Source organism: Gossypium hirsutum, chromosome D02 (genome assembly GCF_007990345.1).
Source record: "Gossypium hirsutum isolate 1008001.06 chromosome D02, Gossypium_hirsutum_v2.1, whole genome shotgun sequence".
NCBI classification, from domain to species: Eukaryota; Viridiplantae; Streptophyta; class Magnoliopsida; order Malvales; family Malvaceae; genus Gossypium; species Gossypium hirsutum.
In genome coordinates, this window is record NC_053438.1 from 51844106 (window position 1) to 51856431 (window position 12326).

Consider the following 12326-nt stretch of genomic DNA (forward strand, 5'->3'; position numbering starts at 1 on the left):
ATCAACATGTCCCAAGGCTTTGGGAAAGACAAATAAGCCGTAGATACTCAAGGCAAAGACATAAACTTTCTTCCTCGTATCTGGGTGTGCCAAAATTGAATCCTTCAAGTTCTTCCAAGGAATGCATTTGCTATCCCCTTTTTGTTTGATTCGTGTTGCGACCCATTGCTCACTCATCCAGTAATATTCATCAATTTCTTCAAAAAGGTTAGGACAATAGCAGCTCTCGAGTAAGCTTTGTCTACTTGGATCTTCGAACAACGAAGTAAGGCCACATATTCCTCCACTGTAGGCACTAACTTAACTTTTCCAAAGGTGAAACAACTATAAGTAGGATTCCAAAACTGGGCGAGGGCACAAAACAAGTGTTTATCCACCTTTATGTCGAGTAAATGAAGTAGATCTCCATAGCTAGAGTAAAATAGCTGCTTGACCTCATTATTCCACTGGTCCCAAATTTCCTTCAATTCCTGTAGATTATTCTGGGTTACGCTAATACGAGAAAAATCCCACAACTCTGACACATATCCTTTAGCCAAGCTATCACCTTTCTCTTGCTGTATTGTCTCAGACCAGATTTGGACAGCCGCATTATCCTCCACCTTATCAAGAAATCCCTTTTCCATGATAAGCTTTTTATCTAGTAACCGAATATGAACTAACTCCTTTTAGGATGAAATGCTATGCAGTCATAATGTCATGCAATCAAAGCAAAATAACCCAAGTTAGTATCACGTATAAAGACATAATTCAACACGAACATGAGATAATAAAAGCACCTATTTAGGAGTCCAATAGGGTTTGGTATGATTCTACCTAAGGCTAGTTCCTAAAGCTCACTATATGAGGTTTAGTTTCTAGAGCAAAGGTACCCGAACTAGCAAATTCCTCGATCCTCACCCATTATAGGCTCATATGGTTCGAGTTCAGTTCAGGGGAATACATTTCCCTATGGCTGCATGGAGATGAAAATCTCACGAAGACATAGGTATGGATGTATCCCGAAAGCGGTCCACTGCCCTGCATGGAGGTGAAAACCTCACAAAGGACTAGTTTCTCGCTCCCACTTAAAGGGTAAAAACTGACCAACCAATGCAATGCAAAATGCAAATACAAATTAATCGACTCGGACCAATCATGCAAACATATCATGATGAAAATCAATGAATGCAAAGAGAAATCATGATTTTAAAACAAAATTTGATTTCGCCAAGCTGTTAAAACCACTTTTTTTTTGAAAAAAGACAATCGTCGACTTAAAAACAAAAATTGGAGTCGTCACCAATCTTTTATTAAGGTGTGCTCGGTTCACCTTGAAAATGATTTTAGGTCTACAAATTTTGAGAAAATAGGTTCGGGAGTCAGTTACGCATGAGGAAGGGTTAGCACCCTCGTAAGCCCAAAATCAGTACCGAACTGATTGTTTAATGTCTTGGTGTCGAAAATTTGAAAAGATTTTAAAAGAAACTCATATGATGAAATCTGAAAGGATAATCAATTGTTTAAGTCAGACGAAGAAATCGAGACCCAATACGTTAGAGTACGATTTCTCAAAATCCCCAAACTTTGAATATCACTTTTATTTTATAAGAAAATCTTCATCTCGAGAAAGCAATATGTTATGCCCAATACGTTATGACACAACAAGTTAAATTCTCGAAAATGATCTTTACATTTATGCGTTTTGAAAAAGCTATGCTCGATTATTTAGGTTTAAGAAGGAAAATTGGAACCCAATACGTTAGGGCTCAATCTTCTCGAAAATCCTAAATATCGAGTACCGCATTATCTTCAAAGCCTTTAAACAAAAATGATTTTAATGCTTTGATGAAATCAAACCCATTTTTTAAAAGCATGATAAAATGTTAATATACAACATGAAACACATACTTTAATTTAAATTATATATGTATATGTGTTTACAAAATATGTATATATAAGTATGATACATAAGTAAATTTTAAAAATATGTATATGCATATATTAAAACATATATAAGTATACATATAAAAAAGGAAAAAAGAATGAAATATATAAAACAAAAAAAACTTATAATAATTTCTAAGAAAATATGTATGTATATATATATGTATGTGAAAATTATGAAAATAAGATAAAAAAATAAAAGTATGTATATGTGTATATATTTACAAAAATAAAAAATGTATTAGTATATATATTGGTAAATCATGAAAATACGTATATGTATATATTTAAAATACGTATATATATAAGTATAATATGTACATAAAAAATGACATGCAAAAAAAAAACAAATATATATTTATAAAAATTTAGAATAAATAAAAATGTACGTATATACATGTTATAAGAATGTATGCATATGTACATGGATTATGAAATATAAAAGATGTATATGTATTATAAAATGTTAATGCATATATATACATGTATACAAAAGTTATGAAAATAAAATAATAATAAATATATATAAAATATGTACATGTATTTACAAAAAAAATAAAAAAGTATAAGTATAATATATTAGTAAACTATGAAAATATGTATATAAAAAAATATGCGGAAGATATATTTATAACAATTTTGTATAGTGTATGAATATATATTATAAAAAATGCATATATATTATAAAACATATGCGTGTGTATAGAAATAATAATGATAATAATAATAATAAATAATAAATAATAATATAATAATAATGATGCAATAACAATATTAATAATATAAAAAACTAAAAAAAAACTTAAAACGATAGATCAAGGATTAAATTGAAAATAAACGGAGTTTAAGGGGCCGAACTTTGAAGAAAACACAACAGGGGACCAAATCCCAATATGCGCAACAAGAGGAGGACCCAAAGGGAAATATCCCCACACTGGTCCAACAGCGTTGTTTTAGCGAGACCCATGCACATGGTCTATGGACCGAATTGAAACAGGAAAGATATTTTGTGCCAAAAATTAAATATAAAAATTAAAGTATATTGAGAATGCTATGAAAGTGGATGGACTGATTGCGCAAATACCCCCACTAACGAAAACACGCAGATCCTTTGGCAGGTCAGGTCACGCATGCGGGTATGGCCCTATACGGCGCCGTTTTGGGGCCACTAAAACAGGCCTTAAACGACACCGTTTTGCAACCGTTATAAAACGAAAATTTCCTTAAAAAATTCATTTTCCCTATTTTTACAAAAGATAGCAGAGAAACCCTCTGCTAGGGTTTCTTTTTCCCACGCCGCTGCCGCCACCAACCAAGGCCCTCCCATGGCCTCAGCTAATGTCCCGATCTCCGATCGCGACGAAGAAGGGTACACCGTGACGAAACCAGGTAAGATTGTCTCTTTTTTTAAAGAAAAACAGAGAAAACTAATCCAAGACTCGAAAAAAATCGAAAAGAAAAATTTTGAAACCTTTCAAAATCCCTTTTTCTTTGAAAATCTTCTCCTTTTATTACTGTTTATAAAAATTAAAGATAAATAGAACAAGAAACAATAACGGAGACGCAATTTCACCTTTAATCTTTTCTCTTTTACTTTATTTCGTCCCTCTTTCTTCCCTATTTTCAAATACAAAAGCGGCCTTTATAGCCTGAAACATATTGTTGTTTTACATATTTTTTCTCTGCTAGAATCTTCTAGTCCGTGTTTGCAGGTGTACGTGACGGAACGGCGCGCGTGGAGGAGGCTGGTTCTGAATTGTGCGTCGCCTGGAGTCCGCTGGAGGCGTTGAGCAATATGCGACTAGGGTTGCTGTTTTTGAACATTTGGTTTGGGCCATACTAAAATCGGGCTAGGGTAAAACCTAGGTTTTGTGCCTGTAATTGGGTAGTTAGGTTGATGATATTGGGCCGTGTAAATGGACCTTTAAATGTTGGACTCTTTATTTGTTTTTTTAACTTTCTGTTTTGGTTTATTATTTGTACATGCGGGCCCAGATAATAATTAGTATTACAATACGCGTTAAAGACTATTAAAAGATCCTAATCGATTAAAATCATTCCTCAGTTAATCTAGAAACCAACTAACCAACCAAACACCGTTACGGTACTCGAGCAAAAACTAAAAACATGGACCAAAGATTGGAAAGGCTTGAATAGTTCCAAAAGGAGATGCAAGACCAACTTCTGCTGCAAATGGAAGAGCAACTAGCTAAGATATAGCAAGATATGATGGAAAAATGCTGGAGTCTCAAAGAAACATGATGACTCAGTTGACTCAACTGTTGGCTAGGGAAATGATAAAGGAAAGGGCTCTATGGCTAATGCTGAAGAAGGAGACAATGAGGGACCTCTCTATCCTCCAAGCTTTACTCCTCTACATGTGCAGACCCAAGCTAAAGTATACCTGCGCAAATTCTCTGTCACAATCAGGTCTCAGCAGTTTCAGGCCGATGCCTCAATACCAATAAACTTCCAAGCTGAATTAGGCTCTAACCCTAGAGATAACCCTATTAATCCTACTATCCCCAATTTCGATGAAATGGCTGAAAAAGAAAAAACAAAGGATGAATTGCCGAAACAGCTAGAGGAAAGGTGTAAATGGTTCGAAAAAAAATTCAGAGCAATGGAAAGCACTGAGAACTGCCATGGGATTGATGCTAAAGATCTGAGCTTAGTCTCGAATTTGGTACTCCCTTACAAGTTCAAAATGCTAGAATTTGAGAAATGCAATGGAACCAGTTGCCCTGAAGCTCATATCAGCATGTTTTGTAAGCAAATGACTGGATATGTTAACAATGACCAACTGCTAATACATTGCTTCCAAGATAGCCTCACAGAGGCAATATCTAAATGGTACAATCAATTGAGCCGTACCAAGATTAGTTCATGGAGGGATTTAGGACAAGCATTCATGAAGCAGTATAGTCACGTAACAGATATAGTTTCTGATAGAATCACCCTAAGAATATGGAAAAGAAGCCGAATGAAAGTTTTAGGAAATATGCACAAAGGTGGAGGGAGGTTGCTGTCCAAGTTCAGATATCGGTCCTGGAAAGAGAAATAACAATGCTCTTTATTAACACACTGAAAGCCTCATTTATCACACATATGTTAGGAAGTGCCACAAAAAGCTTTTCTGACATAGTCATGAATGGTGAAATGATTGAAAATGCCATAAGAAGTGGAAAGATTGATGTTGGAGAAAGTAACAGAAGGCTGGCCTCAAAGAAAAAGGAAAATGAGGTAAACAACATGAGTACATATAGCAAGGGTTACTCAAAATCGATTACGGTGAATCAGGCAAGAAAGGTGGTTGCTAATCAACAAGGTTTATCAAGACAAGAATCTAACACACGACAAAACACTGAGAAGATCCAGTTCACACCAACTCCAATGTCGTATAGGGAGCTGTATCAAAGTTTATTCGATGCACACGTTGTTTCCCCTTTCTACTTAAAACCTCTACAACCTCCATACCCCAAATGGTACGACGTGAATGCACAATACGATTATTATGTGGCAAGTAAGGGGCATTCCATAGAAAATTGCACTGCCTTTAAAAAGCTAGTTGAAAGGCTCATCAGTATGGACATTGTCAAATTGGATGATTCATCTAGTGCAGAAAATCCATTACCTAATTATCCCGATAATGGAGTAAACATGATGAGTGAAAATATGGGGAGAAGAATTAAGGCAGACATTGCAGAAGTAAGAACCCCTTTGAGATGGGTCTGGAAGAAGATGGTAGAAAGGGGGTTAATCATTTAGAAGCTGCAGAAAGACGAGAAATTATTGTGAGTTCCATCACGAAGGAGGGCACGAGATCCAAAAGTGTATAGAATTCAGAGCCTTGGTTCAAGGCATGATGGATGATAAGGAAGTGGAGTTCTACGAAAAAGTCATGGAAGAAGGAAGCATATGCGCGTTGGAATCAATGACAAAGGTTCTGAAAGTAAATCATCCTGTGGTCATCATCTCGTGACCAAAGAATAATGAAGAGGGAGTACCGGTAATGCCAAAGATCATAATTCAGAAACCTACAACCTTCTCTTACAGGGATAGCAAGAAAGTCTCGTGGAACTATGACTGCAACGCAACCATCCCGTAAAGGGAGACTTCAACCACTGCTGCAAAAGAGGATCAGGGTATAGGTTCTCATACGCGTAGTGGGAAATGCTACGATTTGATAAGTCCTCAAATAAAACCTATAAAAGGAAAGGCCACAGTGATGGAACAAAAGAAAGGGAAAGCAACCGAGCTTGTGTTACCTATCAACGAGCCAGTAAAAGAGGAAGAGGCCAAGGAATTCCTCAAATTCATGAAGCACAGCGAGTACAGTGTTGTGGAACAGTTGCATAAATAACCAGCTCGTATATCTGTGGTAGCCTTGCTCTTGAGTTCAGAGTTGCATCGAAGTGTGTTGATGAAAGTGCTGAACGAAACCTTTGTGGCCACTGATATCTCTATCAATAAATTAGATCGGCTGGTCAATAATATAAGCGCCGATAACTTTATCTTCTTCAACGATGATGAAATACCACCTGGGGGTATGGGGTCTACTGAAGCTTTGCACATTACTATCCGATGCAAAGGGTATACCTTGTAAGGAGTTTTGATCGACAACGGATCAGCATTGAATGTATTGCCCCTATCCACACTTACCAGGTTTCCCATGGATAGCTCGTACATGAAGACATACTTGAATAAAGTGATGACATTTGATGGCACAGAACGGAAGGTCATAGGAAGAATCGAAATACCCTTATTGATTGGTCCGACTATCTGTGAGGTGGATTTCTTTGTAATGGATATTAAGCCTTCCTACAATTGCTTATTAGGGAGACTATGGATACATTCGGTAGGGGCTATACTGTCATTATTACATCAGAAGTTGAAGCTAGTGTCAAAAGGTCAGTTGGTGACAATAAATGCCGAAGAGGATATCATAGCGGTTATAGCCAATGATGCGACATACGTGGAAACTAAAGATGAGGCAGTTGAATGCTCCTTTCGATCTTTGGAGTTTGTAAATGCAACATTTATTTCTAAGGGGAACAAAGTTCCAGTGCTTAAAATATCCAAAACCACGGTGATGGGGTTATAGTTGTTGGTAGGGAAAGAAGCTTTACCCGGAAAAGGATTAGGGAGACATCTTCAAAGAAGAATTGAGGCTCCGGTACTGACAGAAAAACAATATCACTTTGGCTTAAGGTACAGGCCAGATATAAGACAGAGAAAGAAGGAGTTAGAAAAAAGGCAAGAAAGAAGAAGGGCACGCCTAAGTGGGGAGGAAATTAAATGGGAACCAATGATAATTCCCCGCATATCCAAAACCTTTGTATCAGGAGAGATAATTCATCCTGAGAGAAGGATACCGATGGAAGAATGAATCGAAGAGATGTTGAAAAATGTTCACATCAATGCCATACATGAAGACACAAATGAAGAAAGGGCCTTGTTATATATTCATCATTGTAAACTTGGGAGTGTTCTAAATAATTGGACTGTAGAAGAAATACTTGAAGTTTTTAGAGCTTTCTCAGAGTAATATTTGAAACACACTTGTTGTTTTAGCCTAGAGACAATAAAAACTCTTTTGTGAAATAGGCTCATATTCGAACATCATTATTTTAATGAAATATATCTTTGCAATTATTTTGAGCAGATATTCCTTTAAGATTCTTTCATTCTTTTGTGTGAGTAATTATTTTGGATTCTTTCATTCTTTTGAATTCTTTGCCAAATCATTCTTTCATTAATTCATAATCATGCCATACAAATAAGTATCCTTAAATTCATACAATTCTTTGTATATTCCTTGGTACCTATAACAGGTCCCCGGATATCAATGACATGAGTGATTCTGTTATGGACTCAGAAAATCCTTTTGAACAATACATGTGTCTAGAGAGATCTCATGACTTTGAAGATAACATAGATCATAACTTATCTCTGGACTTGTTGAGGATGGTAGAGCAAGAAGAGAAACAAATCATACCTCATAAGGAAACAGTGGAAATTATGACCTTGGAAGACGGAAAGGTCATGAAAATTGGGACATGCGTAACCGATGAAACGAAGTGAGACTTCATCAAGTTACTTCAGGAGTTCAAAGATGTCTTCGTATGGTCATACTAGGATATGCCCGGGTTAAGCAATGATATTGTAGTGTATCGCCTTCCTATAAGAGACGATTGCAAGCCAGTTCAGCAAACACTCTGGAGGATAAGGCCTGACGTTATACTAAAAATAAAGGAGGAAGTTCAAAAGCAGTTCGATGCTGGGTTCTTACAAGTGGTTAAGTACTCAGAATGGGTGGCCAACATTGTACCAGTCCCTAAGAAAGATGGGAAGGTACGAATGTTTGTAGATTACAGAAATTTGAATAAGGCTAGTCTGAAAGATAATTTCCCCTTCCCTCACATTGATACCTTGACCTTGGTGGATAACACAATAGGATACTTTTTTCTTTCATGGACAGTTTCTCGGGATATAACCAAATTAAGATGCATCTTGAAGATATGAGGAATACCACTTTCATAACCCTATGGGGAAGTTTCTATTATAAAGTGATGTCGTTCGGGTTGAAAAATGCGGGAGCCACATACCAGAGAGCCATGGTGACCCTCTTCCATGATATGATGCATAAAGAAATTGAATTCTATGTTGACGACATGATTGCGAAATCCCAGACAGAGAAGGAACATGTGCAAGTCCTGAGAAAGTTGTTCTTGAGGTTAAGAAAGTTCCAAATCAAACTCAATCCAGCTAAATGTACCTTTGGGGCAGGTTAGAAAAACTTTTGAGGTTTGTAGTCAATGAAAAATGGATTGAAATTGACCCAGACAAAGTCAAAGCTATACAAGAATTGCCTCCGCCACGTACTCAAAAAGAAGTTAGGGGATTTTTAGGGAGACTAAATTACATTGCACGGTTCATCTCACAACTAACTGAGAAATGTGATCCTATATTTCGTCTCCTTAAAAAGCATAACTCAGGTGTATGGGACGAAGAACGTCAGAAAGCTTTTGACAGAGTAAAGCAGTATTTGTCCAGTACCCCAGTAATGTCACTGCCTAGCTCGGATAGGCTGCTGATTTTGTATTTAACGGTGTTTGATAATTCCACGGGATGTGTGTTGGGCCAGCATGATGAGACAGGGAGGAAAGAAAAGGCAATAAACTATCTCAGTAAGAAATTCACTGACTGTGAAATGAGATTCGCCTATTGAAAAAATATGTTGTTCCCTGATCTGGACGACACGAAGATTGAAGTAATACATGCTCTACCATATGACTTGGCTAATTTCAAAGTTAGACCCTTTAAAGTATATGATGGAGTCAACTGTGTTGAATGAGAGGATGGCTAGATGTCAAATTTTGCTCTCTGAGTTTGATATAGTATATGTAAATCAGAAGGCTGTGAAAGGGAGTGCGATAGCAAACTTTTTGGCCAGCAGAGTTTTAAAAGACTATTAACCTTTGGATTTTGATTTCTCGAATGAAGACTTGATGTATGTGGGAACTACAGAAGAGGATTCTCAAAAAAATCGTCCTTGGTGGTTAAATTTAAACGGAGCTTTGAATGCCATAGGTAATGGGATTGGGGCAATCACTATGTCCCCAAATGGAGATCATTATCCTTTTACCAGTAAATTGGATTTTGATTGCACCAATAACGTGGCTGAATATGAAGCTTGCATCATCGGCATCAGGGCAGCCATAGAGCGAAAAATTAAGATACTAGAGGTATACGGGGACTCGACATTGGTAATATACGAGCTCAAAGGGGAATGGGAAATGAGAAACCCAAAGTTAATCCATTATCAGAGATTGGTTCAGGACTTGATCGAAGATTTTGACTGTATCACTTTTTGTTATCTCCCACGAGAAAAAAATTAGATGGCTGATGCTCTAGCTACCTTAGCCTCCATGATCAAAGTAAACAAACTAGAAGACATGAAGCCTATTGAAATTAGCATTTAGAAGACCCCAACCCATTGCTACAGTATTGAGGTAGAGGAAAATGATAACCATCCTTGGTACCAAGATATATTGCAATATGAGAAGAATTGCTAGTACCCTGATCAGGCAACGGAGAATGATAAGAGGACATTGAGGAGACTAGCCATTGACTATGTCTTAGATGGAGAGATTTTATACAAAAAGGGAAATGATCAGGTACTATTGAGATGCGTGGACACTGTAGAGGCCAAGGAAATCTTGGAAGAAGTCCATGAGGGTATTTGCGGAACGCATGCCAACGGATTCACCATGGCTAGACAGATTATGAGATTCAGGTATTACTGGTCCACCATGGAAAGATATTGCATCAATTATACCAAAAAGTGCCATAAATGCCAAATTTATGGGGAAAAAATTCACGCAGCTCCTTCACCCCTTCACGTTATGACTTCTCCATGGCCTTTCTCCATGTGGGGTATGGATGTCATCGGGCCAATATCCTTGAAGGCTTCTAATCAGCATCATTTCATCTTTGTGGTTATTGACTATTTCACTAAATGGGTGGAAGCGGCTTCATATGCTATTGTCACGAAGTCAGCAGTTAGTAAGTTCTTGAAAAAAGAGATCATATGTTGATATGGAATGCCTGAAAGAATCATATCTGACAATGCGCTGAATTTGAATAGCAGCAAAATAGCGGAAGTCTGCAGTCAATTCAAGATTAGACACCATAATTCGTCACCGTATCACCCAAAAATTAATGGTGCAGTGGAGGTGGCCAACAAAAATATCAAGAAAATTGTGGGGAAAATGGCTGAAACTTATAAGAACTGGCATGAGAAATTACCATTTGCTCTTATTGCCTATCGAACATCTATCAGGACTTCTACTTGGGCAACACCTTTTTCTCTAGTTTACGGGATAAAGGAAGTTTTACCATTTGAAGTTGAAATCCCATCTCTTCGAGTATTAGTTGAACTAAAATTGGATGAGGTCGAATGGATCCAATCTCGATATGATCAGTTGACCTGATAAAAGGAAAAAGGCTAAAAGCTATTCATCACGGTCAGATGTATCAAAAATGAATGATGCGAGCCTATAACAAAAAGGTTCGTCCTAGAGAATTCCATGAGGGGGACCTAGTGTTGAAAAAATTCCTTCCTCTACAAAAGGATTTTAGAGGGAAGTGGATGCCAAATTGGGAAGGACCTTATGTTGTAAAGAAGGTCTTTTCTAGAGGAGCTTTGACTTTGAATGAGATGGATGGTAAAAACTTGCCAAATCTTGTAAACTCAGACTCAGTAAAGAAATACTTCACCTGAAGAAAGAAAATAAATTAAAGTGAAAACCGCAAAGAGCGCCTTGAGTCCTTAAAAAAAATGAGAGGCCAAGGTGAAAACCCGTAAAGGGCATCTTGAGACTAAAGCGGATTTAAGTTGAAAACCCAAAAAGGGTGGCTCAAATTTTGATCAGAATGAGACATAAGGTGATCAAAGTAGCAAATTTTGATCAGATTGGTGCATGTGGTGGTCTTGCTATACTTGAATCAACAGGAAAGGGTAGGCGATATCTTGGAGCATCGAAAAAGTACTTAGATCTCCTAAAAACGTGTCAAAATCAGAATGATCTTCAGAAAGTTGTACAGAGAAGTTCAAACTGCGATATGTAGGGCACCTAGTCTTTATACTATTTATATTGAATTTGTTGTTCTTGGAATACTTCTTTCTTTTTCAAGATACATGTTCCCACTTAATTCATCTTTTATTTTTACTATCCTTGATAATTTATTCATTTCGGGCCGTGCTCTTAAATCAGTTCTATTTTTATCCATTGATATGATCTTTTACAAGCATGTTGCATTGGAATAATGATTAATGGACTAATAATAATTTCTCAAAGGAAGTTTTGCATATTACTCTAGAAGTTTCTAAATAATACAGGAACCTGAAATAGGACTATTGTTTAGAATGCACCAAGTTTAAAGGTTGAAATATCTAAAAAGGAAAAGTCTAAATTAAGACTATGTCTTCGGATTTTGATGTCAAAAACATTGGTTGAACAAAATATCATGCCGGTGATAAAGCTTCGATCTTCAAGCACTAAGAAGAAGTTATCCTTGGGAAAATTTCTATACTCATGCATAAATACCTGGTCACGACATCTTAGGAATGGTGTAAATGACCAAAATGAGGGTAGAAGATTGTCATACTATACCCTTGAATTGCAATAAAAGAGGTTTGAAAAGAGTCATATCTTATAGCCCTGGGTTGCAGTGGAAGAAAGATGGCCCAAAACTCAAGTCTCAGAAGAACAGTTGAACCTTGAGGTTACAGTGAGGCAAACTGATTGAATGTTTCTTTGGGTATTTGTTGAAGGCACCAGCTGAATAAAATAACTCTATAACATCAGTGATGAAATCTTCACGAACAATGAGTA